This window comes from Felis catus, chromosome B2 (genome assembly GCF_018350175.1).
Source record: "Felis catus isolate Fca126 chromosome B2, F.catus_Fca126_mat1.0, whole genome shotgun sequence".
Classification (NCBI taxonomy): Eukaryota; Metazoa; Chordata; class Mammalia; order Carnivora; family Felidae; genus Felis; species Felis catus.
The window spans coordinates 148,726,899-148,748,679 of record NC_058372.1 but is presented as its reverse complement, the minus strand read 5'-3'; the positions used below and the strand labels follow the sequence as shown (position 1 = coordinate 148,748,679).

Below are 21,781 nucleotides of genomic sequence, written 5' to 3'. Positions count from 1 at the left end.
GGCCGGGCTACCATGACCTGGACCAGTGGCCTCCCTGTGTCCACGCTTGCCCCTCTCACACCAATTTTCAACTGGATAGTGATTTTAAAACACGTCTAGGGATATCAGCCTCCCCTTCTAAACATCTGTGTCTCCCCCCCCCCCCCCCCCCCGCTCTTATGATAAAGATGGAAACTGTCATCCGTCCTGCTCTGTCCTCAACTCTCATCTCCCTGGCCTCTGGGTGCTTGTGGTGGTGGTGGCTGGTGGGGGGTGGACAGAGTGCTTCTTCACAGGGAGTCTGGTGCCCAAACTTCCCTCCGGCCCCCTGCTGGCCCAGCCTCACTCCTGGGGGGGCGGGGATTCTCTTCCTCCAACACACTGGGTTCTCAGGCCTGGGGGTCTCCTTCCTCAGGGACACTCACTCAGCTGTAGGCGGGGTTCTGTGGTTACCTGGTTACCATCTGTCTCCCCTGGGGGACGGTGGGCCCCATGGCCAAGGAACCCCGTCACGGAGCGAATGCTCTACAGAAAAGCTTCAAGTTTCGGGAGTATTCTCAACTGGTCCTGAGTCAACTGCTCTCCCTCAACCTTAATCCTTGGTAACAAACTGTCACAGTTTCGGATCATACCAAATTGCGGCTTATTTGTAATTATATTAGACTTCTTTCTCCCCCGTTGAGCTCTGGCAGGGAAGGTGAGGCCGGCTTTGATCCGGGAGCAGGTATGTTAATGCTGCAGCTACAGGAAGCCCTCGGGATTGCCGCCCACCCCGCCCCGCTCCCGGCCTCCACGCCATTTATCTGCCCGGCCAGATTAAGGAGACCAACTTGAAAGGCGCAGGCACTTGGTCATATTTACATCAGCTGTATCCATTCTAAGGAAAAAGAAAAACTTTATGGGGGAAAGAAAAAGCCTTAGTGACTCAGGGGTTCGTCAGAATCCCCGGTTAGTACAAGGTTTGGGACTTGTTATTCGTATTTTCCAGGGGTCTGCAGGCTTTTTCCGGTAAAGGGCTCAGGGTGGGGGTGGGGCGCGTCTACACTCCTCTTTATAGGGGTTGCTCAGCCCAGCGAGTCTCATTGCGGGGGGGGCTTCGAGAACCACCCCCCCCCCTCGCCCGCTTTCCTCCCACACCCCTCCCACAGCACGACAGAGGAATCTTCCTGATGGGACCACTTGAGGGTCTAAGTCCCCCCTCCCCACAGGGCTTCCCAGGTACCTGACCGCCTCCGGCCCCCCTGCTGCCCCGCAGCCACTCCCCTCTGCTCTCCCAGCACTGGCACTCATCCGGGCCCTCTCCCCCCCCCCACCCTGCTTGCAGACCCCTCCAGGGCGGAAGCTTAGACTCCCACGTATCCCCTCAAAACGTGGTGGGAACAGAAACTCTGGGCGGAGGGGCACATGTCTGTCCCATGGCACTTTGCACGCGGGAGCTTGGGGATCTGTACCCCGTGGCCTGGTGCACAGAGGGCCGGCCACCCCGCCACAGGGATTGCTGTTGTGGCAAGAACGCCCTCCCCTTGAAAGGCGACAAAAGCTTGAGATTCAAGTGTGGGAGTCAGTGTTCTCCAAAGTAGGGTGCTCTCCGTTACCCATTTGGGGGGAAATCTTCTATTCACGGTTTTTTTTTTTTTTTCTAAAAATAAAAAAAAAGGTGTGAAGTGTCGCTGATATTTAACCTACGGGCAGAGGCTGGGGGCCTGTCCTGTGTCATCAGTCACAGGGCGCCGCTGAGATTCATGGGGCCTGGAGCGCACACGCTTTCCAGAACAAAAGGGGTACTTGGGGGGTTCGGCAATGGAAAGACTCGCACTGTATGTGACATCATGCTGAGGCCGCCCGGTGGGACAGCCGTGCTGCCGTCACTCACTGCAGCTCTTTGGGACACGCTGTGGCTTTCACGGTTGGGTAAGCGAGCGTACACATTATGCTTCTTCCACACCCCTCGGTGCCACCCCCCCCCCAAGGCAGCGGGAAACCAGAGGAAATGGCAAAAAGAAAGCCTTTGGGGCCTCGGCTGAAACCTTGGTCAGTTTTATGAAGCCGGGGACTGGGCACGACAATCGAATCAGAGGCTAAGTCAGGAAAAAAATGACTAAAGCCCTGTCGAAAATGTAGATTCATATCCTGATCTCCCACGGGGGCAAAATCCCCCCGGGGTGCACACCGTGCTTGGGGAGACTGGCGAGTGACCCCACAAAACCTTGGTGACTTAGCAAGACATTTAAAGGGAAGGATGGGGTGGGTGCACCTGGGTGGCCCGGTCGGTTGAGCGTCTGACTTCAGCTGCAGTCATGATTCACGAGTTCGAGCCCCGCGTCGGGCTCTGTGCTGACAGCCCAGAGCCTGGAGCCTGCTTCACTTTCTGCGTCTCCCTCTCTCTCTGCCCCTCCCCAGCTCCCGCTGCGTCTCTGTCTCTCTCAAAAATAAATAAAAACATTAAAAAAAATGTTTTTTAAGTAAATTTTAAAAAGTAAACCAAAATATGTCAGGATTGTCAGAATGCATGTGCCATGACACGGGCTGTGGTCACGGCATCTCGTGCCGCGCAGAGGCTACTGGTCACGTCTACAAGGGGTACTTGGAAGATTTCAGTGACAGGTGAATCACACGCCTTTATTCTATGCAGAGATGGTGACCTAAATTTGCCGGTGTTTTCTGTGTGACGAATGACTGGTAGATTGCAGAGGGTTAAAAAGAAAAGCCTAATCCACATCCTTCAAGGTAAAGACAGAATGATCAATTTGTGACTTATTTGTTTTAATTTTTTTTTAATGTTTACTTTATTTTTGAGAGAGACAGAGGTCAGAATGCGAGTGGGTTAGGGGCAGAGAGAGAGGGAGACACAGAATCCGCAACAGGCTCCGGGCTCCCAGCTGTCAGCACAGAGCCCGACGCGGGGCTCGAACCCGCGAGCCGCAAGATCATGACCTGAGCCGAAGTCGGACGCTCCATGGACTGAGCCACCCAGGCTTCCCCAGTTTGTCACTATTAGCTGTAGTCCACAGCGGACTTTAGGGTTCACTCTTGGTGTTACACATCCTCCGGGCTTCGACACACGTGCCACGTCACGTGTCCACCGTTTGAATATCACGCACTTTCCCTGCCCTAAAAATCCTCTGTGCTCTGACTGTTCACCCCTCCCGCCCTCAGTGCCTGGCACACAGGGATCATGTCACCGTCTCCGCAGTTTAGCCTTTTCCAGAATGGCGTGTCGCCGGCGTCATGCAGGGCACAGCCTTTTCAGATTGGTTTCTTTCCCTCAGTGATACCATTTAAGGCTCCTTCGTGCCTTTCCGTGGCTTGATCATTTCTTTTGAGCGCTGAACAATATGCTATTGTGGGGCGGCGCCACGGTTTATGTATTCCTTTACTTACTGAAGAACATTTTGCTTACTTCCTAGTTTGGGCAATTAGAAATAAAGCTGCTATAAACATCTGTGTGCCGCTTTTCACGGGGACAGAAGCTACAGCCCCTTTGGGTGAATACCAAGGGGCCCAAAAGCCAAATCTTATGGTAAGAGCATGCGTAGTTGTGTAAGAACCCGCCCGTCTGTCTTCCGCGTGGCCGCACGATTGTGCACGCCACCAGCAGTGACAGTTCCCGCCGCACCACGGCCCTGCCGGCATTGGGTGTCCGTGTTGCAGATTTTGGCCATTTTGGCCTTTCTAACAGGTGGGTGGTGCTAATCAGTTTGCATTTCCCTGAAGACATGACCTGATCATGTGTTCATGTGATTATCTGCCGTGGGTTTGTTTTCTTGGGTCAGGTGCCTGCGAAGATCTTTGGCGCATTTTTTTATCTTTTTATTTTTTTAAGTTTATTTATTTATTTTTGAGAGAGTAGTGGGGGGAGGGACAGAGGGAGAGGGAGAGAGAGAGAATCCCAAGCAGGCTCCGATCTGTCAGCACAGAGCCCGAGGTGGGGCTCGGACTCACAAACCGTGAGATCGTGACCCGAGCTGAGATCAGACGCTCGACTGACTGAGCCTCCCAGGCGCCCCTGGCCCATTTTTTAATTGTATTGTTTTCTTGTTAAGTTTTAAGAGTTCTGTGTGTCTTTTCTTTTTTTTTTTTTTTGGGACAGAGAGAGACAGAGCATGAACGGGGGAGGGGCAGAGAGAGAGGGAGACACAGAACCGGAAACAGGCTCCAGGCTCCGAGCCATCAGCCCAGAGCCCGACGCGGGGCTCGAACTCACGGACCACGAGATCGTGACCTGGCTGAAGTCGGACGCTTAACCGACTGCGCCACCCAGGCGCCCCACTGTGTGTCTTTTCAAGGCAAGTCCTCAGGTACATTTTTGCACACATTTCCTCCCTGTTTCTGTTTGTCTCTTCAGTCGGCTACTGTCTTTCGTAGAGCAGAGGTTTGAATTTCACCGAAATCCAGCTTAGCAACGTTTTTCATGGATTGTGCCGCCTTTAGCGTAGAATCTGAAAAACTTATCACCAACCCCGGTCACCTAGGTTTCTCCTGTGGGATCTCCTAGGGGTTTCGAGGCTTTCACTCTCCTTGTGGGTCCATGATCCATTCCGAGCTTGGGTCTGAGCTCTGTATCGAGATTCTTTTTGCTTTCACGTGGATGTTCGATTGTTCTATTTCTTTTTCCTTTTTTTTAAGTTTATTTATTCTTGAGAGAGAGAGAGAGAGAGCGCTCAAGCACAAGTGGGGGAGGGGCAGAGAGAGAGGGAAACAGAATCTGAAGCAAGCTCTAGGCTCTGTCAGCACAGAGCCCGATGCGGGGTTGGAACCCATGAACTGCGAGATCGTGACCTGAGTCGCATTCAGATGCTTAACCAACTGAGCCCCCCCCAGGTGCCCCTTGGTTGTTCCATTTCTTGAGAAGACTATCCTCTCTCTGTTGAATAGCCTTCACTCCTTCGTCAAAGATCAGTTGATGTGTTTGTGTAAGTCTGTGTTTATTCTGTCCCATTGGTGTGTTTGTCTATTTGTTCACCAAGAACACACCATCATGATTTTTGTAGCCTTACTAAATCTTCAAGTTGCATAGTTTTCACCCTCTGACTTTGTTCTTCTCTTGTGCTACTGTGATGGCTATTTGGGGTCTTTTGACTTTTCTTTCTTTCTTTTTTTAAGTTTATTTTGAGAGAGAGAGAGAGAGAGACTGAGTGAGAGGGAGAGAGAGAATCCCAAGCAGGCTCCAAACTGTCAGTGCAGAGCCTGACGTGGGGCTCGAACTCAAGAACTGTGAGATCATGACCTGAGCTGCAGTCAAATCGGAAACTTAACCAACTGAGTCCTGCAGGTGCCCTGCTCTGTACTGTGTTGTGTGTGGTTGTTCTAGATATTACAGTCTATAAGTGACTTATCCCACACTCCTCATATCAAAGACTTAACATTTCGAGCGAAGCATCAAATGTTTCCTTCCATTTAGGTCCTTTTATTCTTTCCACTTTTTAAAAAGATTGGATTTCCTCTACGTACACTGAGCGCTGCGTCAGGTAGTGTTAAAAGATTTGTTTCAACCATGAAGTCTGATTTAAGAAACTCATAGAATGGTACTCTATTATTCCCCCCTATTTTCCCCCAATGCATCAGTCTGCTAGGGCCCCCATAACAAAATACTGCAGACGGGAGGGATTAAGCAGCAGGAATTTCTTTCTCAGGGTACAAGAGGCTGCGAGTGCAACATCAAGGTGCCAGGAGGGTGGCTTCCCAGCGAGGCTCTCCTCCCGCCCTGCAGACGGCCGCCTTCTCCCTGCCTCCTCACTTGGCCTTTCCTCTGTGCGAGCGCACATCCTCATAAGGACACCAGTCCTATTGGGTTAGGGCCCCACCCTTATGACCTCATGTAACCTTAATTACTTTCCAAAAGACGCTGTCTCCAAATATGTCACATTGAGGGCTGGGACTTCGATATGTGAATTTGGGGGATCACGATTTGGTTCATAACACTCGCCCCCTTTTTCCCTTTCTGCAAACAATATCGAGCGCCTCGAGAACTCACGGGCCATCCTCGCGCAGGCAGGTGGATCTCTGTGTGGTTTCGTTTTCCCTGTGTGTGGCTGAAGTGAGCGCCCCAGTCACTGTTTGAATACTTAAGTAATTCCTTTTGATTGAGTCTGATTGTCATCCTAGGAACAGGCATGTTGCACCTTTCTGATATAGACGCATTCTCAGAGTTAACGTCCCCTTCTCTTAGTCGGCTGGATCTCAATATAACCTTAACACATTATCTTCACCGGTGTATCGGAGCCACTGGTGAAATTTGAATCGAGTTGTACATGAGACAATAGCATTACAGCAATACTCAATTCCTAAATTTGGTCAGTTTGCTAAGGTTATATGAAAGCATGACCTTTTTATTGGGAAGCATATGATGAACTATTTAGGGGTAAAGGGTCATTATGTCTGTAACTTTCTCTCAGATGATGAAGTAATAATAATAATAATATAATTATATCTACAATGTATGTATATGAAAGGTAGGTATCATATATAGGCATGTATATGAAAACCCACATATAAAAGGAGAGAGAGACCCGAAACATGTATTTCATGTGACGCACAATGCGAAAAAAATGTTTACAACGGATACATCTGACTGAAGGGCATATAGGAGCTCATTATACTATTCCTGTAACTTACGTGTAAGTTTAAAACATTTTTCCAAATAAACAGTCAAAACATTTCAGAGTTAAAAAGACAACCCCTCCCCTCCCCGCAACTTGACCTGGGGGTATTATATCATCCAAGGTATTAAAAGTAGGATGAGGTCTATTTTTTTTCTTCAGTATATAGTGTTAGCAGTAAAGACAGGTTGAAAACACAATCACACTACTAATTCCAACTGGCCAATAGTCGGTATGTGTCTCCAAGTACAGAAAGCAGCTCCACAGAATTTGGCGTTTCCGTCGATTCCCCCGGAAGATTTGGTGACATTGTTTAAGGAGGCAGAAGCTGTGGGAAAAGTGTGCTCATCGTGAACCGTTGACGAGCTTGTTGTGAATCACAGATATGCAGCTTGAGACGGAGACTGGAGGTAAATAAACTTCGTGCCCCCAAAGATCGGAAGGCTATCACCTAGACCCAGGAGCAGACGAGGCAAGTCAGATGTCTCTCAGATTCCGGTGGGTGGTTGTGTAAAACACCTGAAAAGCGTTTTCAAGTACCGGACAAGCGCCTGGGAGCGGACATGACCGATTTGGCGGACGACGTCAGCACAGCCAAAATTCCACAACGGGGTGAGAGAATGAAACCCTGCAACAAACGGGAAGGTCGTAAGTGACCGAAGGTCGCGACCAGAAGTGTTTGAGAACGTTAACCAACTCTGAGATACAAACGCTTCTAGAATAAAAGGAGGAAATAAAATATGTGAAGACCTTTGCTGCAGGTGTGACCTTTTACATGAGAATGGGACATAGTCGGGGACAGTGTAGCTGCCATGAATTGCTTGGAGCCCACGCTCAGCTTTATGATTTAAGAAGCATTACGTCAAACTTTCAAAAACCCTACTTAAGCATGTAGAACATGAGAACATGTAAAATCTTCACCGTAATTCCCAAACTGAGCCGAGGCCATCGCATGGCAGCTCGCCAGCCACTTGAGGCTTCCGTCCGAAGTGGCGAACATCCAGCAGAGAACCGCGGAAGGCTGAGGAAGAAAAGACTCCTCCCCAGCACCCTCCTTGGTTCACGCGGGGATCCACAGGCTGGGTACTGATGAAGGAGGAGGAGAAGAGGAGAGGAGGGGGCGTGAAGAGGGGAAGGGGAAGACGAGGAAGACAAGGAAGAGGAATTGGTGAATGAAAAGGAGGCGCGCAAGCAGAGAAGGGGTGCGTCCGGTAAGGCATTGCAACTCCAACTAAGTAAACAAACATCTTCCAGGGAAACTTTCCCAACGTACATTTAATCACTGAGCGTCGCCAACGGCGACATCTCTACCGATCAAGCCATCCAAAGATCAAACACTCCCACAAATGGAGAGATTATGTGACCATCAGTGACAGTGGCTTATCACTCAATGGGATCCTCTAAAAAAAAAAAAAAATTGTCACTAGGATCGAGTCACTTTAGCAAACAAGAGGATGGCAACCACACCGGGGGGTGGGGGGGTGGCTGAGCTCAAACCCAGAACTGCACGTTAGGACGCCTAGACAGGCCTTTGCTTTCTCGCTCGCCGCTCTTTGCCTTGCTGAGGGACAAGGGAACTCCCATAAAAGACAATGTGCATTTCCAAGGCATCAGCTGCCCTGGAAATATGGACAAAAACACATTATTCCGAGGTTGAAGCAAACATGTGAAACGTAGAGTAAAAGAACCATTTGCAAGAATTTTTAGTGAAACATATGATGTCAAGGAAATGTTGCTCTTGAAGTGGGATGAGTCCCTGGTGCCGTGGGGGGCGAGCCTGCTTCCCGCTGACATCAGTGGGGCTTTTTGGAAGCTTCACCCAAAAGTTCCCTTACATATCGTTGTCCCGAGCTCCGTCACATTGCCATTGGAACTCACAAGGGAGCCGGAAAACACAGTTTCTTCAGCTGGGCGCCTCGCCCCCCCACAGCGCAGCTGGGGCCCTGTTAGTTAAGGAAGACATGGGTGACAGGTATTGGGTCCTTAGCCAGCAGGGTTGGCCACCTCGGGAGAGCCCCTGCCACTTGCTGGGCCTGGCGGTGGCTTCGTGCTGATCACTGGGAAATGGGCATCGAAAGCCTGCGACGGGTACCGAGCACTCAGCAACGCTGCTGCAGGTGGCCGGTGCTGAGGGGGCGGGGCTTTGCCAGAGTGACCTTGTTTATGTTTATTCTTGTTTCATTTGCTTTGCTCCTGTGCTTTGCTCGGTTTGTTTCCCGTAGGCTCCTCGAGTCCCATTGTAAATAATCCCGCAGCAGGCGTGCCCTAGGCGAGCGACAGGTGCGGTGATATTGTGAACTTAGGCGTCCCCACCATTTCTGTATTTGAAACCTTCAGCTGTCCCTGTGTCACCATCGGGTGAATGAACGAGGCCAATTATTCTCCATCAAAGGCTTTAAAATCTCATCGGCCCCCTGGACTTTTCTGTCTTTTTTTAAGCCCCGAAAATCATTCTTCATTTCAGTCTCGGAGTGGGGCTTACCTTACCGAAGACTTCACCCTCGCTGCGTTTGATGTTCTCTTGCCACATTTCGTCTCACTTGTCACTAAAAGTGGATTTCTCCTCTGAAATGCTATTTCTGAGACCTTCCAGTTCCGGAATTTGTCCAAAACTCTTGCTTTTTTACGGTAAGGACTTAGGAAACAAGAGAATCGGACGTGTCGAATTGCTTTGTTACGTAATAGGCCAATGCGCCTTGACTTTCACGCCACACGTGTCATGACGTTGACCTCCTTTTTGCTCCGAACCGGCCTTTGCTATAAAACATTAATGTATAAATAAGTAAGCTCCAGTATACTGAGGAATAAGAGTACAGGAAGTTCTTTATGTTCGCATAAAGATCCTGTTGTGCTCTAAGTATGGGAGTGACGTATACTGTTGGGAGGGTGTGGGCTGGGTGGAGCGATGGCCGGCATTGGGGCTGCCTTGTCCCTGTCTCGCTTGGTGTGTGTGGCCCCCTCCCCCCACCCCAGTCCCGCCCCGCCCCCAGCTGCCTGTCGGCGGTGTTTGGGGGTGTGGCCGAGTGCACGCTTCTGCACCCACATTCTATGTTGTTAACACAATTCAACGGGGTACCTTTTCAAGGTCCCATTGGCTTTATTTGGCGATTCACGAATCGGGCAGCGTCCCATCGAGCAGACAGAGAGGAGCTCTGAGGAGCTGGACAAAACGGAGGGCTTAGGGGCAGAAGAGAGTGGGGACAAGAAACTGATAGGAGTCAAAAAAGCACACTTTCCCTCGGGGACGGCGGATGTCTCGCAAGTACCTAATGGTAGTTAGAGCTGGTCAGGCGATTCCTCACGGGCGGGCTGAAGTCTCCCCTTCCCGGAAAGCGGAAACCCCGCCGAAGTCTCAGTTTGGTGACGCGGGGCTTGGCGTAAGTGACTCCATTTTGAGCCTTGTTGTTTAAATGATGTCTGCATCCAATCTCATGCTTCCAGCGGTTGCACCATATTCCGTGGTGAGCGTTCCACCCCGTTTTTCTTACCTGCTCTCACTGGGTGGCTTACGTCCGCAGAGATGACACCAAGGGCGAGAACAAGTGGCCCGGAGAAGTCAGCGCGGCGGCATCAGATGAAAGAGCGCCAGGCCGGGGACCCCGCACAGGGCAAGCCCGGTGCGCGCAGGCCGGGGTGACGTGTGGTCACGGGAAGCTGGAAGAAGGTCCTGGAGGCAAGAAGGGGCCAGATCAGACCGCCAGCCTCGTGGCGAAGGGTCCCTGGGAGCTGAAAGGCAGAAACGGCCAATTACCCTTATAAGCCAGCGTGTATTAAACGTCCCTAGGTGCCAACATGTCACCCACCGCGCAGCTTGGCGGGGTGCCGTGGCCTTTGCCGGGCCGGCGAGACGCACGGGGTGTGAGTCGGTCATCCCCCAGAGTGACAGGACAGAAGGCCCGGAGCTGCATTTCAACCCGGAAAGACCGAGTTCCGGATGCACATGCCCCCGCCCCCCTGCACAGTCAACTGCAAGGCTGAGCGGAGGGCAGGGGGAGAAGGGGGGGCCTGCCACACAGATTTTGCCTGGTTTTCCCCTGGAGATGATTCGAGAGAAAGAAATAGACAAACCCGAAGGAAGACTAGGGACCGGCATCCCCAAAGCCTGCGAGCCAGCGAGGAGGAACCAGTACGTGCTCTTGTGCGTCTGATAGGACACACGATACTGACGTGTAACCGGGTGGCTGGCATCGTGCGTAAGGCACAGTGAGGCCAGTGCCGGTGCTGTCCAACCAGAGGGCCTGAGTGGCGGGGGGCAGCATGTAGGGGCGACAGGGGTCACCGAAACGTGGGTGTGGCAACAACCCCACGCCCCATTTGCAACCTTGGCCTTACATTCCAGGGGGGACCTGGCCCCCGTCGGGGCACAGATGTGAGGCGAGTTTCCCAGTTTTTAAGTTGTGGCAGAAATCGGAAGGCCTCCGCGTGGCTGGGGGCATCACCGATCTGCGGCACCGAAGGGTGTGTGTAAAAGCCTGTCTCCTGTTCCCTCTCAGGACCTTCTTCCTCGGCTGGTGGAATCCAGGATAAAGTGGGATAAATCCAGGATAACGCAGAACGTGGCAGAAAGGCCGGCCCGAGGCCAGGACCAGGTGAGCTGCTCCCGGACACCTTTGCTCGCCTGTCTCACCTCTTTCCGCCCCGGCCCCCCGTCCAGTCGGGCTGCCTGTACCCGAGAGAAGGCCCAAGGCGCTGGGGGTTCAATGTGGAATCTAGAAGAATCCATACTAGACAAGAAAAAATGAAAGGATTCAGACAAATGCTTTTTCTTCTTGTTTTTTCGTTTTTTTTCTTTTTTTCCAGGCAAATGTTTGTTTTCTTGTTTTTTCGTTTTTTTTTCTTTTTTTCCAGACAGATGCTTTCTTTATCCTGAGAATAGTGACACAGCCCAGCTGAGTGTTGGGTAAAGGTGACCGTCCCACCCGTGTCTCCACCGACTGAGGCCAGACTTCTCTTTACCAATCACAAAGCCAGATAGCTGGGCTTAGTTTCCTAAAGCATGTCAAGATTACATCAGTATAACCTGAGAAACAGTCGGCCTTCTTAAGGTGCATTGTGACTTCTTGAAATTCATGAAATGAAATGAACAAACTTTCCCCCAAGGACTGCCCATCATGGATTATGAGCTAGAATTGGACTCTGTTTAATACGTACAGGCTATGGGTTAAGGGGCCCGGCTGCAGAATGCTCCCAAACTCAGGAAGGGGTAAAGACACACACCTGTAATATACGCTCATACGCGCGCGGGCGCACAAACTTACACGGCTTACGGAGGTGCACCTGTTGTCTGTCGGATGAGGGACCCTGACGGGATGATGTTCTTGGCGGCCTATCCTGCCTCTAACATTCTGTGAATATATATGATCTAGAAATCCAGGGATGTGTTTATCACCACGACCCTGACAGCACAACCACACTGGAAACATACACATGCGCTTACTTGGGCCTTTAATTTAGAAAACAAAACGTGTCCTATTGGTAATGTAGTCTAGCTTTAAATTGGATTGTTTTTTAAAAAATCATAGTATTTATTTTTGAGCGGGGGAGGGGCAGAGAGAGAGGGAGACCCAAAACCGGAAGCAGGCTCCAGGCTCTGAGCTGTCAGCACAGAGCCCGACACGGGGCTCGAACTCATGGACCGTGAGATCATGACCTGAGCTGAAGTCGGACGCTTAACCGACTGAGCCACCCAGGCGCCCCTTGAAGCAAAGAATACAGTGGCAAGTTGTTGGCATATGTTTGGGGCTGTCTAAGAAGACTGGTTTGTTTTCCTGAGCCGGACTCGGCTGTACCAGGGTTCCCCAAATGTGCTGAGTCATCGCGGTCACGGGGGCTCTTGGTAAAAACGTGCAGTTCTAGGACTTTCCCCGAAGACTCGGATTTAGTTGGTCTGTGTTGGGACCCAGGAATCTGTGCTGTTATCAAGCTTCTCGGGTAATTCCTGTGATTACCTGTGATTCCTGTGATTAGACAAGTCTGGGACATCCTGAACGGGGTAACCTGCTGTCCCTACTGGTACCCGATTCTGTCTGGACGTGAAGTTCAAGGATGGGTCATGATCGTAGGCGTCTCCGTTGGAGCACTGACTGAGGGTGTGCTTTGCTTTACGTGTAATAATTTCTGCACCAAGGACCACTGGGGCTTGAAAATGCTCTGCTGGGCGTCCTTCCGGGCCCCCCCTTATATTCCTACTTGTTCTTATTTCTTGTTTTTCCATCTCTTTGAAATTTTCACAGACCTAATACTCTTTCATTTGGGATTCAGTTGGATGTAACTTTCTAGCTATTTCTATGGGCTTTTTTTCTCCTCGTTTTCTTAGAGGGGTACAGTTTATGTGACTACGTTTGGATTTTTTAAATATTATCTCAAATACAATACTTGATAACACCCTTAATTGTGCTTCAGTTAATATCATCCACTTTTTTTTTTTTTAAGTTTATTTATTCTGAGAGAGACAGAGAGTGAGCAGGGGCGGGGCGGAGAGACAGGGAGACAGAAGGAATCCCAAGCGGGCTCCACACTGTCAGCGCGGAGCCCGAGGCGGGACTGGAACTCACGAACCGTGAGATCATGACCTGAGCTGAAACCAAGAGCCAGACACTTAATCGACTGAGCCCCCCAGACGCTTCAGTCCATTTGCTTTTTACCAGCCTGAGCCTGGGTACCTCGCTGTCTGTTGGACTCCTGCTTTTCGGTAGAATTAGCCTGCTCTCACGAACTAACTTATCCTGGAGGACCAAGGCCAAGGAGTCGAGGTATTTGCAGCATGCCCAGAATATTTTGACACGCGTCCGAAAGCAGAAGTGTAAACCGGGAAGGATTTGTGCTGGATTCGCTCGTCTTGAGAGGCAGCCCAGTGTGCTGCCCGTGTGGGATAGATCGATCTGTGCGTTGGAGATGTAAAGAGGGAGAGAGAGGAACCCGTCCTGGGCGGTTCTCAATTCCAGCGGTGGAGGCAGGACATGAACAGAAACCAGCATAAAACGTTTGTTTCAGAACAAGACGGTGTGTAAGTCAGAGGAGAAGGAATCCCGAAGCAAAGCATACCTTCGCCGCTTACGTCCCACGTATTCTGCTTCTCTGGCCAACATGGACTTCTCCAGGAGGTGAGTTCCTTCCTGAACGCGTGGGTGTATGTGGATTTTCTAAATAGTACTTTGCAAACTCATACTCACTGCCTTGTCACGGATCCACGAGAGAATCGTCACTCTACCTAGTGGTAGCACACGGTTCCCCAGTAAAAGAAGGGTCACAGGGGCGCCTGGGGGGCTCAGCCTGGGTTGAGCGTCCAACTTCGGCTCAGGTCACCGTCTCGCGGTTCGTGGGTTCGCGCCCCGCGTGGGGCTCTGCGCTGACGGCTCGGAGCCTGGAGCCTGCTGCGGATTCTGTGTCTCCCTCTCTCTCCGCCCCTCCCCTGCTCACGTCGTCTCTGTCTGTCTTTCAAAAAATAATAAATAAACATTAAAAAAAAAAAAGATGTCACAAAGGCCAATCGGCAAGAAAGAAGCCGTCAGAGTGTAGATCTAAACAGTAACCGGAGTAACCCCTGCTCTATGAGATCCTCGGGGACCGTAGGAAGTAGCCCTGGGGGAGGGGATCCTTACCCTTGAGGATTGTATAATTATTCCGTCGCGGCTGGAAATTGCGAAAGCATCTTATTGGCACAAACTGAAAACCAGTGTTGCTCTCCCAGACACGCATACGCCCGCAGAATGGAGCTAACCCTCACAAGGCACCCAGGGAACCCGGGAGCGGGCCACCTGGTGAGCGGTGTGCCCCATGCCGGGCACAGCGTAGGTGCAAGGCCAAAACGTGCGGGGCTGCATAATTGGTGGACGAGGCAAACGCAAAACCAAATGTTAGGAAAGCGCACTGGAACAATGGCAAAAGAGAGACAGAGGAGAGGAGTTGTTAAAACCTCTCCATCATCTGCCCCGCGTTCCAACCCCGAGGGCTTTCCCAGGCCCCTCGGCAACAGAGGCAAGCTAGTGTCTCCTGGGACAGGGGAACAGGGATGGGGGTGACAGAAGAGACCACAGAGCCTCTTTCAAAGCGAAGGCCCCCTTCTCTTCTGCAGAACCCCACACGCTGAGCATGCCTCACCCCAGGCCACCACGGATGTTTCCCATGAAGCGGTTTAACAGACGCCCCGCCCGCCCGACTGGAAGAATCCTGTAGATTTCTTGCAGCAAAGGAGTGAGTTTCTGGTTGTTTGCAGGGAGGAGCGTCTCCCTTTTAGGGGCCAATTCAGCTCCAGCCATTAGCATTTGAATCGGTCTACCAGGCTGTTTTGATTGAAGAGAGAAACACAGCCTTTGTTGCTGTGATTTAGGGGCGTAAGTAATTTTCCAACCCCCTTTAATCAGTTCACACAGTTGGGGAAATGGTAATATATAGGAAGGGTGTGGTCTGGCCTCGGAAATGCAGATGGGGCTCCTGTCCGGAAGGTTCCCCGTGGCAGCTTCTGGCCCTGCCTGCGGCCGCTCCCTGAGCTCTGGGGACCCCCCCCCCCAGGGCCGCCTGTCCTTCTCATCAAAAATTGGTTGAATGTCTTCAACACGTTCTTTGTTTGGGTTAAACCGACTCAGGTAATCACAGAAACCCAAGGGGCCCGGACGGACACACGGCCGTCGCCTCATCTTCCTGGGCTGACCTGTGCTTCCGGGAACACGGATATGGGCCAACCCGGGGGTCCCGTCCGAAACATGACGTGAAGCTGGGCTCCCTGGGTTCACCGGGCCACTTTACAACCTGTCACTGACTCGCTTAGCAGACGTGCTTCTGTGGCTGAGAAAAACCGCCAAACTTGAGGTTTAAAGAGAGGGGAGACGGCGTCTTCCAAGATCCCGTTGGCCTCGTTTCCTGCCGCACCTTTGCTCATCTCGTGCGTGTAGACGCGTGGCGGTTTAGGCTTTGTAGGCCTGGGGACGACCTAGCCGGGAAAAGCAAGGTCGTCGCGAAGCTGCTGCCCGGGCCGCCGGGCTCAGAGCCGAGTTTCACGCGGCGTGTTGGTTTCTCCGTGGACACTCGGGCAGAGGCCTCGGCCGAGCCGGGTGCCCTTCTCAGAGCTCCGAGGCTTTAGCTCCGAGGCCCGACGGAGAGTGACCGGTTGGCTGAGTATCCCCCCCCGCGCCCCCGCCGCCCCCAGCGTTGACCAAACACCCCCGGAGGACGCCCGAGCCCCGAGGCCCCACGCAGGGGGGTGCACCGGGACCCCAGACGGCCGTCGGGGGGCCGGCCTTGGGCTCCAGCCGGGAAGGAGCTGCAGTGGTAGCCGCGGAGGCGACGGGAAGATGCTTCACCCCGCTCGGCCCGAGACCAGAGTCAACGACGACACGTTCGCCCCACAACGTGCCTTCAGAGGGCACCCGCGCCCACCCAAACGCACTCTGCCCGCTACCTTGGCTACCGTACTTGCGAGCCACCTTTCCCTCCACGGGCGAATTCCCTCTCTGAGACTGGGTTCCAGTCTCCCTTTACCTCTTCCCTCCTGTCAGCTAATCCATCACCTCCTCCAGGAGGCATTCCCGGACTCCTCTACTCTCTCACTAGCTCCTGCCTCAGCTGGGGCTGAACTTGTCCCTCGGCGAGTTACGTTCTTCGGCTTTCTCGGAGCTCTCAGCGCCTCCGAGGCGGGTACCGCGGCTCCTAATCACCGCGTGTCCTCCCGTCGCCCGGGTCCTTTTCCAAGAAAAGCAAAACGTCAAGCAGCTGTTCCCCGGGAGCTGATGAAAGGCTGTGTTTGTTTCTTCGTCGGTGTTTGCTGTGTCGTGTGCACAGGGACAAATGGCAGGAGGGGCTTTCAGGCACCTGTCTCATCCCAGCGGGAGAGGCACCGTCCTGCTCCTGCGCCCGCTGGTGCCCCCAGCCCTGCCCGGGGCCCCCGGGGCCTTGCTGCGGGCTCGCCCCGGGGTGGGGCTCACCCTGTGCCCTGCTTCACCTGGCCTCACCAGGAGGAGCACCGGGAAGGAAGGAGTCCCCTGGGGCCGGGCGGTGGTCGCTGTGAGGTCTGGAACTTGACCTGGACAGCGCCCAGGGCTGGTGGAGGCCTGAGGGGAAGTCCCCACGAGACACAGTCTCCCCACCTCCGTCTCCAAGGTCACAGGGCGCAGGATGCAGGCCGTGGAGGGGAGGGGACAGCACAGTGACAAACGTTCATGTCCCGTTAGCACTGAGAGAGAGGCAGCAACTCGGGGTGGGGGCGGGGGGGGCGACAACTGCATTCTAGGCCTGGGGCGAGCTTCCCCGAGGACCGCCGTCCCTTCGTCCCCCCCGAGCGATGAGGGGTTCTCGTCACATATCGCAGCTCAGCGGCTGCGAGGGTCTCGGCTGAGCGGAGACTGACGCCCTCCATCCAGGAGCCACCCCCTTGGGCCATCGACACTTCTTTGGCCCCACACTTCCCGGCTCGAGACCCACTTTATTTTTAATTCTCCGAGTGAGCGAAAGGAAAATGCAGTGTCAGGGGCTACACCAGGGGGCCGGCGGCACCACTCGTCCGTCCGCGGTCGCCTCCCGCGTGGCACGTCGAATGCTTCCCTCACCGCGCCCGGCCGACCGTTGCTTCTTCCAAGATGCCTGTGAGCCACAGGCTCCCAGCAAGAAAAGCTGTTGAGGCCGCTCTAACAACAGCACTGTGTGTTCAAGGAGTGCTGATCTTGACAGCTTTGCTTCTGTTTGCTTTTCTCTGCTTGGTGCTACCGCGAGCAGACTCCTGGAGAGGGGCAGCTGGTTTGCAGATGTGGACGCGGAGGGCAGAGCCGGAGACCTGGTCAGTGTCGTCTGGTCTGAGGCCGCACAGCGAGGCTCTGTCTTCGGGCTGGGGGGATGTGGGCCAGGGGCCAGCAGGGCGGGGGCGGCCGGGGGTGAGCAGAAATCTCCAGTGAAAGCTCTGATCGATGCCGGAGGGCTGCCTGTAAGCGGGGGCTGCCGTTTAGAACTAAGGGTGAAGAGGCACATGCCCTGCCCTCCTCCCAAACTGCACTTCCATCCCGGGGCTTCACGTGGGGAACCAGAGGACAGAGGGGTTGGTGACGGTGGTTACAGAGATAAAAATAGAATCTTGAGTCTGACTCAAAGACAAAACACGATGTAAACAGCACTTGCCTGTCCGTGTTCTGGCTTCCCCGTCCCTTCCCTGCATCGCCAGGGCACCGCCCAGCAAGGCTGGCAAGCAGGGGGGTGACCGGACAAGACGAGCCCGGGGCTTCCAGGGGACGTAATGCCATTTCTTGGCCGTAAGGAGCTATCTCCTACAATACCAAAGGGTATGCGAGGAAAGATTTTAAGATCGGAGTAAATAAACCCACACTTTAATGATCCTTCTGGTCCAGCTTTACCAAGTTCTGTTTTGAAAGTTGACACTCACACCCTAGATGTCATGTTTGCTTCCTAAAGCGGGACTGCGTGTTCCCAAGTGGACACGGGCAGTGTGCAGCGCGGCCCGGGCCCAGGGGGAGGAGGACGGGGGGCAGCGTGTGCCCACCTAGGCAGCGGAGCCTCCCCTCAGCTTCCTGAAATGCGACAGTCCAGCTGCTAAAACAGAAGGTCCCAATCGGAAGACGAGAGGGCACCAACCGGCCCGGTGTGGCATGTGAGTAGTCTGGAAAAAAAAAAAAAAAAAAAAAATGCCAGAGAGAAGAAATAGGCCAAAAAACCCCAGAGTGCAGTCTTTGAGAGTTTAGCGGTGAAGGGGTAACAGCGACCGAACGCGAAGGATGCCAGGTTTAGGGGGCAGGCTCCCACCTCAGATCTCCGCCTGAGGCCACTTTCTCCGGGAAGCCTTCCGGGATGCCCCCCCGGGAAAAGGTGGGTACCCCGCATTTCCCTCCACTCCCACCACAGACCCGCTCTTTGCCTGTCTGCCTGCCCCTCCCCCACGGTCCCCCCTGTTGGAAACCCAGCGAGGGGACCCGGCCTACCGCCTTCCCTGCATGCCTCCTGCTTCTGGTTCAGTCGCTAGCAAGCAGCAGGAGCTCAGTTAATTTTTCTTGAATGGATGAATGAATGAATGAATGAACGTGCTCCCTCTGGTTCAGTTTTCCACCTATGTCTACGGCCCCCCTTCTCGCTCCGAGGCCGGATGGCACCCCAGGCGTCGCAGGGCATACCTGATTCGACTCCCGGCCACCCCCTCTACCCACGAGGCCTTTGTCAGGCCCAGCCTTGGTTTCCTCGTTTTGCGCGGTGCGTATGGAGATACCCACGCGAGGGTCTTGCGCGGACTCAGTTGACTGACGTCTGTCAGGCGCTTTTCGGACCCCCGGGGACGTGCTACCAGCTCTTTGAACGCTGAGGTCTTTGTACAGTCCGGGTCCCGTGTGTGCAGGCGATGTAGGTGGCGGTCGTCGAGAGTGCCTCGTGCGGGCGGGAGCAGGCGCCCCTGGCCAGGCATCTCCCATCCCTCCCAGCGACCAGGTCCACCAGCGGAAGCAGCGAGGGCCCCCTGCCTCCTTCCAGGGAGACACCCAGGTGCGGCCGGGCCTCTCACTGTGTTCAGCTGCGTTGGGGGGACAGCTGTTTTCAGCCGTAGCCTGTCTCGAGGTGGCGTGGCGAGGCCTAAGGCGCCTGGATCGGTCTCTTACAGCCCGGGTACCCCGTCAGCATCCGCTTTTCATTTCGGACACCACAAAGATGAAGCTTAGCCCAGAGGCCGGTGACGCCTGAGGAATCAGGTGCACGCTCCGTGCGGGTCGGGAGCTGGTAAGGAGCCGGAATTTGCTCTTCACCCCACGAACTCTGCTCTCCGGCCTCCCAAAAATGTCACAGGTGGCGTTCCTCTGGGTACTCGGGTGTAGACCCGGAACTGAAGACGAGACAGGATCATCAGGTACCAGCTGTCCTCTGATCTCTGTTTCCCGGGTAGCCCTCAAATTCTACTCGATTATAGATGTTTTGTGGATATTAGTTTCAAGCCAACACATACAGCCCACGTGTGCGCTTCCTGAGTCATTTGTTTGTTTGGCTTTTCACGCGACTGCAGCGGAGATCTTTCCTGCACGCACACGTAGGCATACGCGCACACAGACCCTCCTTAATAGTGATTTGTTTTCATTTCTCTGATAACTGGTTTTGGTGAAGCTTACTTTGTCGGTTGGCAGCAGACATGGTTTTATCTAGCCGAGATCTGTGGCTCTCAAAACGTCTTCCGAAGCAGAATTGTGGAGTATAAAATGTGAATCCGAAATTTACACGCCTTATTTTCAGAATTTTGAAAACATTTCCGTGAGTTCCCCAGTGCTCAAAATTTGCAGCCTGAGATATAACTGCCTTACGGATTCGCATATCAGAAAAAGAGGTCGGGGTACCTGGGTGGCTCACTCGGTTGAACGTCCGACTTCGGCTCGGGTCACGATCTCACAGTCGGTGAGTTCGAGCCCCACGTCCGGCTCTGTGCTGACGGCTCGGAGCCTGGAAACTGCTTAAGGTTTTGTGTCTCCCTCTCTCTCTGTCCCTCCCCTGCTTGTGCTCTGTCTCTCTCTGTCTCAAAAATAAATAAATGTTGGGGCGCCTGGGTGGCTCAGTCGGCTAAGCGTCTGACTTCAGCTCAGGTCACGATCTCGCAGTCCATGAGTTCGAGCCCCGCGTCAGGCTCTGGGCTGATTGCTCAGAGCCTGGAGCCTGCTTCCGATTCTGTGTCTCCCTCTCTCTCTGCCCCTCCCCCGTTCATGCTCTGTCTCTCTTTGTCTCAAAAATAAATAAACGTTAAAAAAAATTAAAAATAAATAAATAAATGTTAAAAACTTAAAAAAAAAGAAAAAGAGGCATAGATATTGTAAGTATGAATGGATACACAACAAAAAATTTACAAGTGAGTCTTCAGAGAGCTACTGAATGGGGAAATCTGTTGGCAAATGTCTAGTAGATCGAGGTGTTTAACGTCAGATTCATAAGCTTGGGGGATGGAAAGCACTTAAAATATATTTTATATGATTATGTACGTGTGATTTTTCTTGGAGAAAGGATTCACAGGATGCTGTCTTTAAAAATTAGATTTTAAAAGAGGTCTGTGATCCAAAAATGTTTAATGCTATGAAGTTCAACGAAGTGGAAAAAATCTTACATTTGCAGAAAATACCGTACATTGGTGTTAATACCATTTTAAGAGTTTATGTGTAGAAAAAATTTAAATATAGTCCTCAAGTCTCTCTCTCTCTCCCTCTGTCTCTTCCTTTAGGATTAACCTTCCAGAACACACAAGAGATGAGCCTGCTTCTTCTAGGATGGCCACAGTACCTCTGACTTTGGAACAAGCAATTCAGACTCACCACGTTGTGGTTCGCTCGTGTGTCTTCTCTGCCCGGGGGTTAGATGATGCAGTTCCCGGGCGAGCAAAGGAGGATTCGAGTGGAAGGGAAAGCAGGGGACGCTGGAGGATGGGAGGTTGCGGTCAGAGCGGGATGCCCAGCACGATCTCTGAGTCTGAGCAGCTCTGGGCAAAGCCCAGAGGTAAGAGAGTAAGCACGTGTCCTCTGTGGAGTAGGGGCAAAGGTCATGGAGATTTCGAAGCTGAGAATTAGATGGGTCAGCAGCCTGAAGAGAGGGAGATTCCCAGGATAACAGCAGGGGGTGGGGGGGGGGCGGTAAATTGTTTTCTAACTCCTTGGTGAATAAGAAAAATGGCCAAGAATTAGGGTCCTAAGAGGCGGTGGGTGCACTTGGCCGTGGCACTTGGCCTTTGGAGTTTATTTGTAGTTTTCCCCTTTTCTTCGTTGCAGGAGGCCAGGACAGCAAGGCGATATTGGACCAACTACGTGGACCAGGAATGAGACCGTAGCATCACCTTGATGAAAAGGATGAAGAAATGTTGAAACTCCCAAAGAAGCAATTAAATGGCAGATTTCTTTTTCTTTAGTTCAAAGTTATGATAAGCAACAATAGCATCATCCACTAAATAACATATTCATTATAAACGTAACATTTTCCATACAGAAGCCTGGAACCATGAATGAGAAGACGTAGAAAAAGGAGAAGAATAAAACTCACAGAGGGATGAGATCATGGAAATTAGCAGATGGAGAAAATACCTAAGTATGATTTATATGGTTAAGTAAGTTTCAGAAAAAAATTTTAAATTATGACTAAGCACTAGGAGACTCTAAAACGAATCAAGATGTTTGAGGGGCACCTAGGTGGCTCAGTCGGTGAAGCATCTGACGTAGTAGGCTCAGGTCATGATCTCGTGGTCTGTAAGTTCAGGCCCCACG

At 52.6% G+C, this 21,781-nt stretch overlaps 1 long non-coding RNA gene across 2 annotated transcripts; it reads left to right on the top strand.

Moving 5' to 3' along the window:
* The first annotated feature begins 316 nt into the window (after positions 1 to 316).
* Positions 317 to 21,781, top strand: LOC111560398. 2 transcript variants are annotated; one of them, XR_002742136.2, is made up of 6 exons: positions 317 to 581; positions 11,072 to 11,167; positions 13,572 to 13,681; positions 14,653 to 14,771; positions 20,752 to 21,023; positions 21,293 to 21,781. It is a non-coding gene; the product is annotated as an uncharacterized LOC111560398 (long non-coding RNA). The 2 variants fall into 2 exon arrangements; XR_002742137.2 differs by lacking the exon at positions 14,653 to 14,771.